The following is a 17983-nucleotide window of genomic DNA, read 5'->3' as shown; positions in this document are numbered from 1 at the left end:
AAAAAAAAAAAAAAAAAAGAGAGAGAGAGAGACTCATGATTTTGGCATCAGAAACTGAGATTCTCTATCCCAAAAGAGAATACCGAAATGAGCAATGAGCAGAATTTTATATTTTACTCTTATTCTGATCCATTTGCTGGCCGCTTATAAAACTAGGAAGATGAATGAGATGCTCTCCAAGGTCCTTCGCAACGTAAATGTTGTATGATAGTGTCTCCCCTCGTTTTCAAAATAAATCTCTAATTTCCGAAACGGTTAAAACATACGGAAAATAAAATTCATATCCATTCGTCTGCATCCAGAATAATCAAGGAAATGCAAATTAAAATGAGATGTCATTTCACGTCCATCAAATTAGCAAAAATTTTTCCATCGGACGACCCCAAGTATGGGCTGGGATGCCGGGGAAATGGGCCAAGATGCCTGTTACTGTTGATGAAGCACAGACTTGAAGTACCATTTTGGAGAAGCATCTAGCAACGTCTAGTAAAGTTAGGGATATTCACAGTCTGTTCCCCAGCAATTCCACATCTGTGACTCTTCCCAAAGAAACACCGGCACCCAGAAACGTGTAAATGTGGTCGCTGCAGTGTCACTTATCATGGCAGAGAGGGGACCATCGGAGGAACACGCACGGCGTACACACCCCGAGCAGCAGGGCGGCACACGGCAGTGAATCTGAACGAGCCGGAGCCGCGGGCACCCAGAGACCTGTGTCAGAAAACAGGCTTCAAAAAAAGCAAGCGGCTGATGAAAGACACGTGCAACACCATTCGGTAACAACGTTAACACAACCCTGCGCCACACCCACACCTCTTCTGGATACGTCCACGTGTACGCACAGTAAAAGGACAAACGTGGATACGCAGCATACTCGAGTCTCAGGCCGATTTCATGGTTTAATTATTTCCTAACTAAAATGCACGCGTCATTGTAAAAAGCGAACACGAGCGTCTATTTTCCGAGCGGAAGAATGCCCTGGAGATCATCTAATCCAGCCCCTGCTTTCCAGAGGGACTAAGGACGCCTCCACAGGACAAGGTCGACACACGCCGGGCAGTCAGTCCTGCTCACTTGAGAACCTCGACAGGCTGCAGAAATCGGCCGACACGAGGACGGAGCAGGACGCCCTGCCCGGGAATGACAGGTGCAGCTCAGCACAGGCCCGGGCGGCCTGGCCAGGCGCCAGTGGGCCGTCGGTCCCCGGCCCGGCTAGCCCCTGGGCCTGTCTCTACCTGGGACCGCCTCACGTTCTCAGGCCTCCAGGCCTGTGCCTGACCAAACTGGGCTCATCGGCCCACAGCGGCCCTCTAAACCGGTCCCCGCGTCCCCACGAACACAGGCCAACGAGGGACAATCGGACAGACAGCCAATGTGTTCCTGTTCTCACGGGATCTTCGGTCCAGGAGAAAAGGAATGGCTAACTGCGGCTGAGGAAAGTGACCCATCTACTCCCCAGTTGCGGTCCATCTATTTTTAGGTCCACCCCTCCCTCCCCTCCATCCGGCCCGAAAGACAGAAGAAGAATTTCAGGGGAGGGACTGGACTGCCTCCCCACTGACCCAAATGAGACCATCGGATTCCACTTTTTCATTTTGAAGATAATTTGAAATGTGGCACCCTGAGCAAGAATTAAATTTAAAGAAATACATACGATCTGAAATGCAGAAAAGTAGTTTTATATGCATAGAAGACGACAAAGCTAGCTCTGTTGTGCTAACAAGTGGCAGTTACGAGTTCATTCCAACTTTTAAGAAGCACCCCCCTGCCGCCCCGCCGAGCACGAGGCGCCCCTAACCCCTGAGGAACCTCCCGCGTGGCACCCACCGGCGTGTCTGTCTCCCCTCTTTGAACACATTCAGTGTGGGCCCCGGGCGACCTACGACCAACATGGCTCTTTCCCACAAGGCGGGGCTGGAGGCCGGGTGCTGGCGGAAGTGGCCGGTGGCTCCCGAGCCGCCCTGTGTCTGGGGCCTCACGGGGCAGAGGGGCCAGGGGGCTCTTGGGGTCTCCTGTGAAAGGGCGCTAGTTCATGAGGGTCCACGGAAGTGAGTCCTGGGGGCTCTGCCCTCGCCGCCTCCCCACACCCTCACCTCGGGGGCAGGCCCGCAACCTGTGAATTCAGGGGGGACACAAACACTCAGTCTACGGCGAAGTTACACACACAGCGAAACGTGGAAAAAGTTAAATGTGAAGCAACTTACGTAACTAGGGAAACGTCTCGTTTCTTAGAAGCTCTAAGCGGTTATCTCAAACATCACAGTTTCTATCACCAACAGGCTGTCAGCTCACTTCAGAAAGCTGGAAAAACGTTACCCGGTTAATCTTTGTGTGAAACACGATTTATAAATTAGCGTACACGTCACACATAACAGGTGCTCAAAAGACAGGTATTTTTTGAAATTCCCTAGGCAAAAACCTTTAAATTTTTGTCACAGGCAAACATTTACTGCCCTTGTTCATGGGGCTGCGAGGTTATCGGCGTTGGCGCGTACGCGGATACGGGAGGACTCCTGAGAAAAAAGCCGTGAGACGATTAATAAGCTGGAAAATAACCCGCGTCTCTCCCTGCGATCCGTTAGTTTATACGGAAAACTCTGCTGGGCGTTTCGTCCTTCCCCTCCAAAGAACCGGGGCCCGTCTGTCAGCAGCAGGGGCCGCCCCCAGTGGCAGCGGCAGCGCTAGAGGTGTCATCTGGGAAGAGAATGAAGAGCGTCAGTGGCAGGGAGGGAGCAGAGCGCGAGGCAGCGAGGGGACGCGTCCCCGTGAGCGGCAGGCGCGCGGCGTCTCGCTGCTCCCTGCGCGAGGCGGGCGGCGACCTGGCGTCACAAAGAACACGGACACAGACAGGTGAGGCTGGCGCCAGGGTCCGGGGGGCAGCGCTCGCCGCGAGGAGGCCGGGGAGGCCAGGTCCACCAGCAGCCGGTCGCGGATGAGCGCCCGACGCGCACGCACAGGGCGACAGAGCCGCCGAGAGGCAGGGGCGCGCGGACGTCGCCCTGGCAGCGCCCCGCCCAGCGCCAGCTGCGGCCTCCGCGTGCAGCACCGTCTCCCGTGGGCTGCGCACAGCCCGCGTCACCGGAGAGGCGTGCGCCGCGCACATGTGAGTTAAAGGACAGTCACAGGCCTGCCACGTCCGAGCTTCAGACCTGCAGCAGACCAGGACGTGTGCTTCACTGACCTTGACTGGTCCGGAAGGGGACAGAAGATGACCTTCTGGGACACACGGAGCTGCTCAGGGCCACCGACTGCGTCCGACTCCACTCTGACCGGCCAAGAGTTCCACTTAAGGAGGGGTCACCCCACCTGCCCCCCACGCGCTCCCCCGGGCTTTCGTGTGCAGCACGGGCCCGACTCTGATCACGGCTCACGCGGGATTCTCCTCTGCAGCCCACCCCTTCGTCTCCGAGGCCCCAGCAGGTTCCCGCAGGGAGCCGCAGACCTGATCTTATCTCGCAGACTCCGCATCTCCAAAACCTCTCTCAGGTCAACCTCGTGACTCACGTGCCATTTATCAAGTTAACAGGGGAGGTCAAAAGTCAAGGGAGTCACAGAAGGGACCTGACTTGGGGTTAATAATACCAAACAATGCGTCAGGAGCTACTAAGGTCTACTGTGTGTTTCAAACCAGATTTAAAGTCAATCCACACCAAATATCTCACAAAACACTTTTCTACAAAGAGGTTAAGAACGTTCGTGGAGAAAGCACAAAAGGAGGCCAAGGTTCCGATCACCTGTCTACCGCGGACCGACTGGTTTTCTCGGGTAAGTCACTCAGTCGGGATCGGGCCATCTTTCCGAGAACGATCGCATTTGGAAAAGAACCCTCTGAAAGAGACAAAGCCAGGAACGCCTCGGCGACAGAAAGACGAGCACAGAGGCTCAGAAAGCTCGGGGCCCTGCTCACGACCCCCTGGGAGCCGGAGAGGGAGGTGGACACCAACGCCAGCGCCTGCCCCCGCTCCCTGGTGGGTCTCGGTGGCTTCTGTCCACTGAGCTGTCAAGACTCTGAGGCACTTCGAATTTTGTGCACCATCTCAGGGAGTTCCCAGTCACAGGGCTTAGAATCAAACAGTAATAACTGTCAGCTAAAGCTCATGAGCAAACAGCAGTATTCTAGAAAAAGGCCCCGCTTTACTTCATGCTCAGATAGGCCTCATCCTCAGAAGCATCTCGTCTCGACCTATCTGTAACGGTACCTACACGTTAAAGACAACTTAGGGCAAAGCACCATAGGTGAAATTTCTGAGATTAAATGAAAACGAAAGCTGGCAAAAAAAAAAAACGTATCATGTGTTTATTAGCGGGTCACTTCATTTAAAAATTGTATTGCGAACAGCTCCAGTTTTGGACGCAGGCTGTAAGTGAGGGAGATGACAGTTTCTACTTACTGTCGTTCTACTTTATTTGTTAGAAGAGGCCTATGTCCCGCACTAACTGTCACGGTCGGAAAAGGCCCACCGAGGACCCCTGTGAGGGTGCCTGCCAGCAACGGTACACGGAGCAGTCTCCACCTGCAGACACAAAGTGACACCCACGCCCCTGCTGCCGCGGTCTGCGGGGTCCTAACTGGAGCCCAGAGACGCAGACTGGCTCTGCCCCCCGATTCACGAAGAAATACACCCCAGAGCTTTGCATTTCAACTCCCACGCGTGTGCAAGGGATGGGGTCACCGACCTCCAGGGCAGGCCCGCTCGGGTTTAAAACGTCCGTGAGTCCACAGCCAGAAGACGGAGGGGGAATCGCGTTGGAAAAATATCGGGGTACTTGCAGGCGACTATCCCATTTATTTTTAACTTCACACACATGCAAACACGCACACGCACACGCACCATGTGCCACACGCTGGGTGATATGAAGTGTCTGGCACGTGCCAGACGGGTGTATAAGGAAGGGTTACGACAACACTTCATGGGCGGGGCTGTGTCCTCGGAGCTGCCCTAGGCCTGGAAGGGCACAGGGCAGTGAGGCTCCCCTAGGTGACAAAGCTTCCCAGAAAACGGAGTTATGCGGGGGAAAGCCCCTAGGCTCTGACAGTCCAAAGGGCAGAGGCAGGATTCTCCCCTCTGCGGCCCCACGCCTAGCTCGGCTCACCGTGGTGACCACAGCAGGCACCCAGCACGTGCTGTCTGACCACTTCCTGATGTGCTGGTCACCAGTTCGGCCACACTCCAGTAACACTCGGCAACGCTCGCCCTTAGAGAATAGGCATTCCCAGCTGGAGAGAAAAAAATAACCTAAGGACAACGTGCCAGCAGCCGCTGTGTGTGAGGTTCTTCGCGCTCCCAGAAAGCTGGGTAGGACGACTTAGTGTCAACGGCGACATTGACTAAGTGCCCGCATGGACTCTGAGCCTCGCGGCTCTGAACTGGTTTCACTGTCCCATTTTGCAGACGGCACAACCGCAGGTCACCAACATTAAATAACTCGTCAAGGGTCAGTGACTCGAGTGAGGCCAGAATTAAAAGCAGGATCTGTCCCGAAGCTGTTTCTGCTACACACGACAACACGTCTCTCGTTTGTATGTCTTCTTGACATCTGCAGCGAGCACTATCAGAATCGGCCAAAAACTGTCCTGAATCATGACATGAGCGGCTAAGGCTTTATCCAAGTATTTTACTTGAAAAATCACTTGTGAGAATTTGCCTTCACTCATAAAAACCAGAAAACTAATTTTAATGGCTGCACGTATACCTGACGTTCCTACGTTTCAGCCTACACGAGGACAGGTCTAAACAAAAGTGCCACGTGACTGACGAACATAACCGGTGATCGTTTTAAAAACAGACACTTGTAAATATCATTTCAAGTGCATGGACTGAGAAACTTAGGTATGAGTATGAGCCAGTTACGTATCATTCCACTGATGGCTTATCGAGAGAAACGGCAAATTATTTCAGGTTATTTTGAGGTGATAGAGGATTTCTTTTTTTTTTTTTTGGAGATGAGGGGATCAAGTTAGGAAATGACTTAGAGTTTAAGAAACACAACTGATTAAATATAACATTTCAAAGACCCGATAAACCTTGTCAAACGGACTGGACAGTGGGAATGTGTGGTCCTCACGCTTCGGACTAGAAAGGACCCCTACTTACGGAGTGACTTTTTAAGCCATTAAAAAAAGTACAGAATTTGGCATAAAATAAAAGCGCTCACAAAGCCCCTGAAATGGAACCGGCGCGGTTTAGTTTGTGTCGCGGGCGTGAAGTGAACACCTCAGAAACCAGCGATGCCCAGAGGGGGCACACACACCACCCTACACACTGGGGCTTTCCCCGGCCTTCCAACTTTGTGAATGGAGTCATCGTTTCTTGAATCTACTAATTGTTTTGTCACGATTGTTATCCTCACAGGGCTCTGGTCACCCTTTGGGTTTACCAGCACCATCATTAGTTTCTATGTTCATTTCATTAAAAATGTGATAAGTCGCTCTGATACACAAGCACGATTTACAATTCCAAAGTTACTTCCGCGATGCGCAGGACAAAACTTTCTTTACATCCTCCTAAACTCTCAACTCTTTTACCTGGTTTACAAAATAATCTCTTCGGTTAAGGGTCCTTACTAGTCACAGGTGTGGGGTAAACGCTTCTCTTCCAGTCTGTCCAATTCATTCAACAAGATTTATTGGGCACCTCCTGTGTCTTTGAAACCTAATTCTTTACAGCTGTACTTCCAAACTTCAGGTCATTTCCATTTCAAGCCCTCTCTCCCCCTGATAAAAAAAACATTCTGGAATAACCTGCTGCCCCTCTCAATATTGCAGACAGTGCAATGACTCAAAATTACGGATCGTATTCATGTTTCTTCAAGACAGAGAGTGACTTTGGACTGTCAATATATACCACTAGTTTACATTTTCTACGGCACCCTAGCCACTTGGCAACTATAATCCCAAACAGATGTTTCCACTTTAGCATGCCCGTAGGTCGTTTTTAAAAATCCATTGACTAAATGATCTTTAGAAGATTCTAAGCTTTATCAAACAGCGTCTATATTAAAATTACTTTAAACAATTTTATGGACTGAAGCATCTGCACATTCAATTCTGACTTTACCAAGAAAAACCATATACCCCGACGAGGAAAGTCCTTTTCAACTGTAAAGGGGAAGCCAATTGTCTGCAGGTTTGCACTGAACAGGGGCCTCCGGCAAACCCCTGGGCGATCTGTGAACACAACCCCTGGCGTTCATTTAAAAGTCCATCCGCCCTCTGAACCGCTCTGAACCGGTCACGCCCCAAACCCCGACCCAGCGGAGGCCCCCCATCCGAGCATTTCTGCACCGAGAGGGCCCAGACCTGGAAAGCAGCGAGGACGCGCGGCGCCGGGCGGGCGGCGGGCAGCCCCCGCCGGCGCGGGGCCCAGGCCGGCTCCGGGCTCCGTGCACGCCGTCCCCGGGCCTGCCCGCGTGCCCTCGGGCGCCGGCACCGTCCCGGCGGCGCACAGCCGGGACTGACAGTTACGGCGGCAGCAGCCGCGGCCACCACAGGCCTGCTGCTGGCACCGGCCCGGCCGCACCACGCGCCCCCGGGCGCTCGGCCGGCGGGGCGGGGGCGTCGCCGCGCTGGCTGGGGCCGGCCTCGGAGGACGGCTGGGCGGCCCGGGGGACGAGGGCAGGCGGCGCCGGCGCCCCGGGCACGGCCCGCGTTCGGCCACACTGACCTGTGGTCGCCCCCGCGCCTGGGCTGCGGCCCTCGCTGCAGCGGCCGCCTCACTGGTCGTCGTCGCCCTCGCCCGCCGCCTCCGCCCGCCACCGCCTCGTTCCCTTTCGCTGCCGCCACCGCCGGGGCTCATGCGGGACCCGCGCCTCCTTCTCCGGGGACCGAGGCCGGGGAGCGGCGCGCCGGGGCCGCCGAAGACCCCGCGCTCGTGGCCGGCCGCCGCCTGTCCGCACCGGGGGGCCGCGGGCCGCCGGGCCGGGCTGCGAGCCGCTCCGAGCGCGGCGCCGACGAGCCGACGGAGGCGCCGCCGCCCGCGGCCGAGAGCGCCGGGTCGGCAGAGGTGACGCGCGGGCCGGCGGCGGCGGGGTGCGCGAGCCGCGGGGGGGCGAGGGCGGTGCGTCGGGGCGCCGGCGAGGGCGATTCGGGGTCCGTCGTCTCCTGCAGTCACCCCGAGCCCAGCGCCACCATCTTGGGAAAAACACGGATCTCGCGGCCGCGGCGCAAGCCGGGAGGACTGGCGGGGCGGGCCGAGTATCCCGGCAGGCAGCGCGCGCCGCCCGGCCTGCCGAGGGCGCCGGGCCAGCACGCAGGGCGCGGGGCGGGGCCGGGGCGCGGGCGGGAGACGCCGCGCTCGGCCCCGCCCCCCACGCCGGCCCCGCCCCCCGCCCGCGCGCCGTCGTCGCCCGCGCGGGGGCCGCTGGGAAGGGGAAGTGGCTCGCGGCCCCGCAGAGGCCCGCCAGGGGCCGCCGCCATCTTGGGGCCCGGCCGAGGGCGCAGCGCCTCCTTGGCGCCCCCGCCGTCCGTGGCCCGGCAGAAAGAGCGGAGTGCCCTGCGGGGACCCCCCCCTGGGGCTCCCACGACTGCGGGAGAGCCCCCTCACCCCCGGTCCACCCAACCGAGGAACGTGCCGAATATTGGACGCTCCGAGTGCTGGGGGGGCGGGGGTCCAAAGCACGCTGAGGGGGCTCGGACGGCCCTGAGCCCCGCGGCGGGGCCGAAGCCTCCGGATGCTAGGGCTCCGACCCCGACCCCCTTGCGCCCCGAGCCGCCTCTGTAAAGCCCGCAGACGTAGCCCGAGAGTGCGGGCCCGCGTTCGGGGCACCAAGGTCACCTGCCCAGGCTCCTGCCAGCACACGTGTCACTAGTTTGCAAGAAGGTAAAAGCGCATCTCCTGCAGCTTTGACGTTCTCCCGGTCGCAGTTAAAGGGAAAGTGGCCTCTCGGTTGACCCCAGCAGGGTGGAGGCTAATTTTGGCCCGTATGACAGAGAAACCCACTTAAAGCCGTGCGTCTTCCTACTTAGTGCCAGAGTCACCATTTTATTTAAAAAGGCTTTTTTTTTTTTTTAAAATGGTTCTGCCACTCTGACTTGCAAAGCTATAATGGAATCATTAACAATTCATAGTCTTAACAGCTTGCAGCTTCGCTGATGAGCCCATGGAATACTATTTGAGATCCCGTCCGTCTGGTTTTCAAACTTTTTCTAAAAAAATCGTAGATACCAACATAGTTAGCTGTCATTCTTAGAATACCCTTTTTATACAGTCGGGGGTATCTGTATACGTATACTGCTTCTCAACTAGAACCGACTATAAAAAACTTAACCAGCTCGTGGAATGTAACTTATTCTAGGACCACTGATGATGAATGACAGTATCATGTCCAATTTTAACTCAGTTCCTTACCCTTTTTTTTTTATTTCCCGCCATTACAGATCCTCATTTGGAAACTATTTGCAGTTATACTTTATGGAAGAGATGAGTTAGAAGTCTTTGAAGGATTTATCTTTACATATTATCAAAATAGACAAATGAGAATGAAAACCTTTAAAGACTTAGAGTAATTAAAGCAGAATGTTACCACAATATCTCGCACGAAGATACTTTTAGCCATTCTACTTCCTCTCGAGTGAAAATTGAGTAAATGAAATGTAATTTTATAATATCCTGGTATATCAAAACGTGGCAGAAATCCCCGTGTTCCAAAAATATTAAAGACTAAAAATGAGTAAAATCTGCTCTTAGTTAAATGTCACAATGACTACCCAGTTCTTTTCTAAGACCAAGGAGGATCCCAGTGTCTCTTTGGAATCTGAAGAAATTACCCAGAGCCCCGTAGTTCATTAGTATTAACTAGGCGTTCTTATGTGTGACACCGGTGTCAGACTTGATTTGAGAGCCCACTGTGCTCTTTGCTCTTATCTATTTTTAAATTTCGAAATGTTTGCTGGTAAAGATTAGCACGGATATTGTCGGGAACCCTTAGAATACTAATAGTGTCCCACTTTCTCATCTATCAGTTTCTATGAATAATTTTTTTCCTCCCAAATTAGACCCATAGTTTTCTTCAGGTATGTTTTCCCAGAAAAAAACTACTTAGTGTCTACTAAGTAAGTAGTAAAATTTGTGGACTGTTCTAGTCAAAATGAAATCCACTCATTTGTAATAATTTTCTCATTTCAGGTATAAAGTGAAAGCAGTTTGATCTTTTTGAGCATGATGCATTAATTTCTTGAGCAGACTTTGAACTTTGACTACTAACCTTGAGCTGCTCCAGGTTCGGAGACAGTAGAAGACCCACAGTCCTTGTCACTGCCCTTAACTCACAGTCCGAGAGGAAGTCACATCTGGAAACCTGTGGACACTTTGTCAGAATAACCCAACCCTTCAGTGGTTATGGGAGTACCTACTAATATGTGCCTTCTGAAACGCATAAACTTGTTTTTTGTCTTTTAATGAAACATTTTGCCCTAAATTGCCGATAAAGTTGGTTTTTCGACAGGACTGTTTTGGTGCTTAAGGTTTCTTGCTGATATGAGTCACAACAGAGAAATCAAAATGCAAAAACACAGTTTCGTATTCCCCTTGGATCAGGAATAGCCCGAGTACGGAACAGAAAAGGATCAGATGTGGTGGGGTGGAAGTTACTGCTGCCGTTTTAGGTGGCATCGAAATGTCACATGCTCAGCTGTTGGAAGAGACCGAGCTTCCAGTGTAAGAAAGACTGGAAGCAAACATAGCTCCATGGCGAATGTCTCCTGGGTGTCGGTAGGTGCCGGGTGACAGCCGCGTCACCTGTGGCATTGTCTGGCGTCACGCACCTCCACCTGCACCGTTCCCGTGCATCGCCCGACGTTTGCACCCCTCCGGCTTGTCTTGAGGTGTAAGCCATCCTGCCTTTCTGCAGCTATTTTTGGGGGCGGGGCGCCTCGAGCCTGATCCCTCAGTCGTCCCCTCTGCTGCTCATAAATCCTCCCTCTACGAGCTTCGTCCCTTCTGCTTGGATGAGCTGTGTGTGCTCAGTTGCCATCTGCTTCCGAGTCCCTCCCCCACCGCCGAGAGCTGCACGTGTGCCCGGCCTACTGTGCGCTTTCGCGGTCGATGCCCGCGGTGGCACGGTGGGCATGGCATGTCTGAGGGGCGCCGCCCTGTGGCTGTGATCCCGGACCCCGCAGCCTTCCACACCGCCCAGCGCCGCCTCCCAAAACCAGCTCCCTCGGCCGCCGCCCCCGCCGCCTCCCCCGCCGTCTCGGGGACTCTTCCTCAAGGCCGCTCTGCAGAATGCCCTCTGCGGCCTTGGATCTCTTCGCCCACCGTGCTTCACAGGCTCTGCCTGTCCCGTTTGCATCCAGCTTCGTCCCTGATTTCACTCGGGGGTCGAGTTTGAACCGAACACTGACCTTGCTCACGCACTCCAGACGCGTGCCTTCAACCCCTTGTGGGAAATCCGTCCGGGTGTTCCGCGGGCACCTCAGATGCAGCGTGTCTAAAATGGAACTGCTGGATTTGTCGCCTGTCCCCCGGCTTCTGAGACGGGGACAGCTGTGGGGAGGAGCAGGTTGTGGGAGATGGGGAGCTGGGTTTAGGGAGTGTTACATTCGAGGTGCTCGTGCATCCCCGGCAGATGAGACTGCTTGCTGACTGGCCCCGATGATGCAGGCCCCGCTTCGTCCACGCAGTGCGATAGCCGGCCGGTCACACGCTGCCTGTGACGTATCGTGCATGTGGCCCGAGCGCTAGGCTCCGGCCGGTGGGGCGTGAGCGGAAATGCCGCGTGCAGCCCGCGGGGCACGCTGTAAAGGAAATGGAATGTACCTTTCCCTCTTCCCCTTTCCGATGAGCAGAATGCGGCGGGGTCGTGAGCTGCGTTGGAGGGGTCACAGAGCAACGAGGCGGGTCCCCGGGGCTTCCTGGGTCGGAGCTCGTGTAGCGGCCGGAGCTTCGGTGCGAGACAGCTGTTAACTCTGTCATCTGCCGTGGTTCTAGGTCCCTTCGCTGCAGCCGACCTGCCCCGACGTCTGAGCGAAGAAAGCGAGAGACGTTGCACGTGGGCCTCTGCGGTTAGCGGAGAAGCACGCCAACCACTGACAGCCCTCGACTGGCGACCCTGCCACCTGTGGCGGGCCCCACGCGTAATACGGTTAGTAGTCCTGGATTCCCTCCGCTCACACACTCTCCTGGCGATTAGAAGGCACAGTCAGTCATGTGCTCCTTACAGAATCGAGTCTGTTTTCGAATTAGGCAGCCTGGTTAGGAGCACAGGCTCCCGATTTATTAGCAGATGCAGACAGGCCGGGCAGCGTCCTCAGTGCCTCTCTGGTTGAGTTTTCTCATTGGAAAATGGATCTGCTGTGACGATTCGGTGTTAAAACACGGAAAGCACTCGGGGTGATACCGGGCGCGGAATGCAAGCTCGGTCAAGGCGAGCCGCTTTATGCCGTGCAAATCCCAGACGTGCACATCCCAGACCTGCCACTCGCCACTAAACCTTCAGTCAGCCGCTCCGTTTCCTCCTCAGGGAAGTGGGAAAAATCATGACACTGGCCTCAGGGCCGCCGAAGCCTTCGTCCATCTGTGCTACGTGTCCAGCGGGTAGGCTGACGCAGCAGCATGGTCTGGGTGCCGGGAAATCGGCCGTGACCAGAGAGCCTGTCCTCATGGCGTCTCTGATCGAGCGGAGAAAGAAAACCCACAGAACGAATGTGCCAGAACCCGACGCGGGGCGGTGTAACTGAAGGCGGAGAGGAGGGGACGCTGCAGCAGGCGCGTCGTGCGGGCGGCGGGGGACGGTCTCCCTGGCAAGGTGGCGGTCAAGCGCAGGCTGGCAGCGGCGAGGGAGGGCACTGCAGGCAGAGAGGGCCCCGGCGCAGAAAGGCGCCTCGGGCCGCCTGGGAGCCACGTGGGGCTCGCGGCTACCGAACCGGACAGGCGGCTCCAGGTTCGTGTCATTTTTCTGTCTCATTTTACCAGAGAAATGTTTTTGTCCAAAACTTCTGTTGCTAAATGATTCTAAGTGGAAATCTCAGTCAAGAGGTGGGGTTTTCATTTCACACAGTCCATTTAGCAGCGAAGCGCATGAATTGCTGTCGCTTCTCTCTGTCGAGAAACGAGACCTTAGCCAATAGTTCCGAAAGCCTTTCGATTACCGGTCGTGCCGGCGGAAAATATTTGAGAACGGTGTTGCTAAGGAATCAGAGTTGTACTGGAAAATGAACTCGGGCTTTGTTTCAAACACCTACGTGTTATCTGTAGTTTTCAGAGCCGACTCCTAGTAGATAATAACCCCCCGGGACACTGTTCAGCTCTCCGTGTAGTGAGGCTTGTTTCCAGGAGCACAGTCCTGACGGTAAAAACGTTCAGACCCAAATGTGTTGGTCCCCAGGAAGGCTTGCGATCACCCTGTGGGCTGGAGCTGGGGTGCAGTGGACAAGTGCGCTCGGCGGGTGTCTCCGTGTGTGCCGCACGGGGTGTGTTGACGAAGCAGGCCAGCGAGAATTCTTCACGGGGGGAAATCCTCGGGTGCCGACGAGCTGGCGAGGCCGGGCAGACCTGCTCACCGGGAAACCCTCGGTGCACAGACAAGGTAACAGGAACGCAGCCTCTTCTTTATTAGGAAGCATTGCTTCGGCCTCCGGTGACTTTCAAACGCTGACTGTTAGTGACAGTAAAACTAAAGAGAGAAGGGGCGCTGTCCTCAGCTCATCAAGAAAAGGGGCCTCAGACTTCCCGTTCTGCGCGACGAATGAGTTTGGAGAGCCCACACATGCGGCGCCCCTAGCTCACGGCACTATGCCTTAGAGTTTGCCAAGAGAGGTCTCATGTTCAGTGCTGTTACCACGCCAGAAATATGACAACAGCAACAACAACAATAATAATAATAAAGGGGTGGGAGGAGACATTGGGAGGTGACGGTGTGTTCGTGGCCTCGGTGATGGTGGTTTCATAGGTGTTACTCATCCCCACACTCTTTGAGTTGTGTACAGTGGATACGTACAGCTTTTTCCACGCCAGTCACAACTCAAGTGGAGTGGTTTAAAAATAAACCCAAAATTATAAAAACAAACAAACAAACGGGCTATGATAAAATTACGGTTTTGGTTCTTTGTTCTAAAACATTTCTGGAAAACTGAAATAATAAGACAGCACACCCCGTCAGCATGAGAATTAGATGCACTTTTTCCATACTCTGTCGCTCACGAGGACATCGTTGGCGGCGCACGTGCACTTGCCGGGGCGTGGGGAAAAGTTCCTCGTGGACAGTGACGTGTTCCCATAGCTGCTGCCGGCTCTGGGAACCGGGGCTTCCATCTCGCTCGGCCTGCCCACGTCCTGGGGAGCCCGGAGCCGCCTCAGCCTGTGTCACGGCTCTTCACTGGCTGGGTCAGGGTCAGTCTGCTGCGCGGGGTGCGTGGAGAGGGGCGCCCCGACACGCTGGAGCGGGTAGACACCCTGGGTCCCCGTGCCTGTCGGGTTCCAGCCCCCCACCCCATTCCGAGGTGCCTCAAGCTTTTAAGTAACAACATTATGAAAAAACCCCAGACCCCACCCCAGGAAAAGACACACACATATCCCCAGTTTGCTCACCTTATCAGGGCCGTCAGAGACCTCCGAGGTGCATCGGTGGGCCCGAGGTTAGGGACCGTGTCCCGACCTACTGAGGCGGGGGCGTCTCAGGAGTGGGCTTCTGCCTTAGGTGCTGGGCTTTGGCTGCTGCCTGGGGCCAGGAACCTTGCTGGTCTCCCCTGCCCCGCACCCCCACAACCGCGGCTGCTCTGGGTTCAGGACTCCAGCTCCAAATTCTGAGCTGGCCACAGGAACCCGGTGCCGTCCAGATGGCCTGGAGGAGCTGGACTCAGCCATGGTTTTGTGACAGCAAACTCGGTTCCAGAGCGAAAGTGATTTCCGGGGGTAAAATCGTGTGGCGTCCTCACGCCATCGTTTCAAAGCTCTGAACCGTCCTGCGCTCCTGCAGCCGCGGCCCACGTCCCGCTCCGAGGCTCCGGCGCGTGCTTACGGCTTCCTCTGGCGCTGCACGGACCACGCAGCACCCTGCGGCCCGGCCCCTCCCCGTCCTGCTGTCCTGCGGCCCTTGATGGGCAGGCTCTCTGCTGCCTCGGGGCCTTTGCACGGCTGCTGTCTGGAGCCCGATGTCCTCCCCGCTTCCTCCTCACAGCCGTCAGGTGGATGTCAGAGGGGCCTCGCGGCCTCGCCTGCAGGGGACGGCCCCTCGCTATGCCTTCTCCGCAGCGCCTGTTCTTAGCCCCGGAGTGCGCTTCCTGAGCGTGTGTGTCCCGCTCGCTCGTCTGGAGCGGGCCCGGGGCCTGGAATGCACAGTCGCCTTGTAGAAAGTGAGCGAATGAAGTGGTTTTGCCTCAGGTCACCAGTGACCGCCCTGCCCCTCCAGCTTTTGTGTCTGGACGTACAAGTGAGCCGGCAGAAAATCTGTGACTCCCCCAGTGTGCTCCGTTCCCTTGGGGACAGACCCTGACCTGTGGCCGTTTCCCTTGCTGCGGCTGAGGCCCATGCTGGCCAGGCCTTGGGGCGTTGTTCCGAGTGATTTCACTCCAGAGCAAACGGGAAGTGCGGTTTCTTCCCGCGCACAGAGCGGTGGCGGCTGGTGTGGTTGCGGGATGGCCTCAGTGTGCGGTTGGCCTCGCTTGGCCTTGCGGGATGAGTGTGCTCGAGGGCGGGTCACTGCCCCCCTGCAGGTGCCACCTTTGTGTGTCGTGCTGTGACGCCCAGGGCTCCCTGGGAATGGTGGTTTTGCTGGTTCGGGGCTTTGGAGCCCAGCGCCCCTGCCCGTGCTGCCCGTGCTGCCTGCACTGCCCGTGCTCCTGAGACTGCCTCCGAGGTCCCCGTCACTGCCGCTCCATGTCGCTTTCGATGTGTACGGGGATCTGCCAGCGGCGGGAACGTCCTCCGGGCGGGGGGCGCGTGCAGTGCACGTCGTCAGAGTGGCTCGTCACTGCCGTTGTGCTGGGCCTCGGCTGCTGCTCCGGACGGAGCCCATGGGGACCCAGAGCGCACCCCGCACGGGGCGTCCATGGGTCGTTCGCTCTGCCATCCAAAGGGACGCCTGGCACAGGAGACCCTCGGGGACAGTCCGGGCTCCTCGTCCCTCCCCGTCTTACTGGAGACCGCTCTGGTACGTGAACGCGAGAGGACGTGAGTCAGCACCATGGCCGGACGCCGCGTGCGGAAGGCGTTTGACAGTCACCTGCGCAGGGTTCGTCTAGGAGAGCGGCCGGGTTCGGAGTGAAACAAACACCCAGAGTCGGAGTGACACCCAGAGTCAGAGTGACACCCAGAGTCAGAGTGACACGGCTTCTCACGACACGCTCGCTCGTGCGTGCTTCGCACGTGTCCTGCTCAGACGCTAGGCTGAGAGGAGCTCCAGGCCCGCAGGCCACAACAGCGTCTCTCTGCTACTCCGGGCGATTTTCAGCGTCAGTGCCAACTCAAGCCACGTCGTTCGTGAGGTTCGTCTGAATTTTCAAGAGTGAATCATTCCTGCCGGTGAGACTCGCTGACTGATCAGGGAGGACGAAGTGTCACTCGTAAATGCCCCATTTTAGGCCTGAGCCGGACGCTCGGGACTGGTGGGGGACAGCCCAGTGCCACCTCAGGGACCCCCGGGGACGGCTGCTTTGAAGCTCCCGCGTCTGGGCTGGGAACAGAAGTACGGCCGTGGAGAAGAGCGAGCTTGGGGACGGTGCCGGGTTCTGACCCAGATGCTCAGGACTTGCCTTTCCCAACAGCTGCCTGGTCAGCGATGCCCTGTAGACAGCCGGGAACAAGGGACGAAGCTGGGACGCAGGCCAGGGCCTGGGATGGACTCGGAGCCTGTGCTGGCCAAGGACATTCACACAGGGGAGGGGAAGCTGATGAAGGGGGAAGCTCGAGATAGCTCGCAGACCTGGGGTCTGCCGTGAGGGCCTGCGTAGCCTGGGAGAGGGGGCCCAGGGACGGCGGCACAGGCGGGCGGGCACAGTGACACGAGCAGCGGCCGGCAGGTCCCGAGGCCCGAACACGGCTTTGGGAGTGATGGGAGGTGCTGCGGACCGCTGCTCATCAGAGCCAGGAGGGAGGCGGAGACCGTCTGCCGAGGCCTGGGGGGTCAGGGGGTGAGGAGCTGTTGTGAGGGGGCCTGGCCGGAGCTGCGGGTGGCGACAGGGGACGATGGCAAATGCCAGGAGCCAGGAGGAGCCTCCAGGTGGAGGCAAAGGAAGTGAGCCTGGGAGGGGCCCGGAGGCACAGAAAGTGGACCCCGTCACGGTGTCCCTGATCACTTTACAGGCTGGGAGGAGAGATCATTCGATATAAATGGAGGGGACAGAGGTGTCACTGGGGGGCTCTAAGGGGGTGACACGTGCTTGGAGCAGTCACTGTAGACAGTGCACAAGAAAGTCAGGCACAGACAGACAAAGCTGAGCCCCGGGCCGTCCCTCTGACGGCCAAGTCCAGTTGGCACTGTCTCTGAGACGCGGCGCAGCACGTCTTGGTGACTTCCTGCGGAAATTCTTGGACAGGAAAAGGGTGGCGGGTTGGAAGCGCAGCGCAGGAAGCTCCTGCAGAGTCCGGGGAGCCGAGGCGACTGAGCGTGGGGTCCAGCCCGGGCGGACCCGAACGTGATGCCCGGAAGGGGAGGGAGCTTAGGGGACGGGGACTGTGTGACGGGAGGGTCCCCTCGCCACCCGGGGGAGATGCCGCGGGACAGGGAGCCCTTCCCCGTCCTGGGGCTGCTGGGCAGTCGTCCCGGAGAAGCCCGTGTTCCTGGCGGTGCTGTCCCTGGGGTGCCAGCGTCCACCCTGCAGCAGGGGACGGTGCTCTGCTTGGGCGGGGGGGAAGGGGGGACGAGCCAGCTCCACAGTGTCTGTCAGCAAGCCACCGAGTGCAGAGAGGCAGTTCATAGTGACAGTGCCGTCCTCACGCAGCCCTGCGCCTTGGTCACATGTCCCCGGTCACTGACCTAACCTGTTACGTGATTCATCACAGATGTGACTGACACAGTGTCATCCTTCTGTTGCTTCCTGCCGCCGGGA

General features: G+C 56.9%; 1 protein-coding gene and 1 long non-coding RNA gene across 14 annotated transcripts in view; one reads left to right on the top strand and one right to left on the bottom strand.

The window, feature by feature from the left end:
• The window catches only part of UBE3A (ubiquitin protein ligase E3A), a 55850-nt gene extending 47934 nt beyond the window's left edge, over positions 1-7916 (bottom strand). For 5 of the 12 annotated variants that reach the window (XM_039853392.1, XM_039853390.1, XM_039853397.1 and 2 more), the window contains exon 1: positions 7665-7915. The gene's annotated coding sequence lies outside the window, so the exon portion shown is untranslated. Of the gene's footprint in view, positions 1-2204; positions 2302-5094; positions 5190-7664 lie in introns of those variants that run through there. The other 7 variants (XM_039853391.1, XM_039853398.1, XM_039853401.1 and 4 more) reach the window with 5 other exon arrangements.
• Positions 7917-8360: 444 nt separating this feature from the next.
• On the top strand, positions 8361-14096 carry LOC120595316 (uncharacterized). Of its 2 annotated transcripts, XR_005650788.1 has the most exons (4): positions 8361-8819; positions 11928-12081; positions 12460-12879; positions 13324-14096. It is a non-coding gene; the product is annotated as an uncharacterized LOC120595316 (long non-coding RNA). The 2 variants fall into 2 exon arrangements; XR_005650787.1 differs by having other exon boundaries at positions 8363-8819; positions 12460-14096.
• Positions 14097-17983: the final 3887 nt, after the last annotated feature.

Source organism: Pteropus medius, unplaced genomic scaffold (assembly GCF_902729225.1).
Source record: "Pteropus medius unplaced genomic scaffold, Ma_sr-lr_union100, whole genome shotgun sequence".
NCBI classification, from domain to species: domain Eukaryota; kingdom Metazoa; phylum Chordata; class Mammalia; order Chiroptera; family Pteropodidae; genus Pteropus; species Pteropus medius.
The sequence above is the reverse complement of the archived record's forward strand: the minus strand, read 5'-3'. Positions and strand labels throughout refer to the sequence as shown.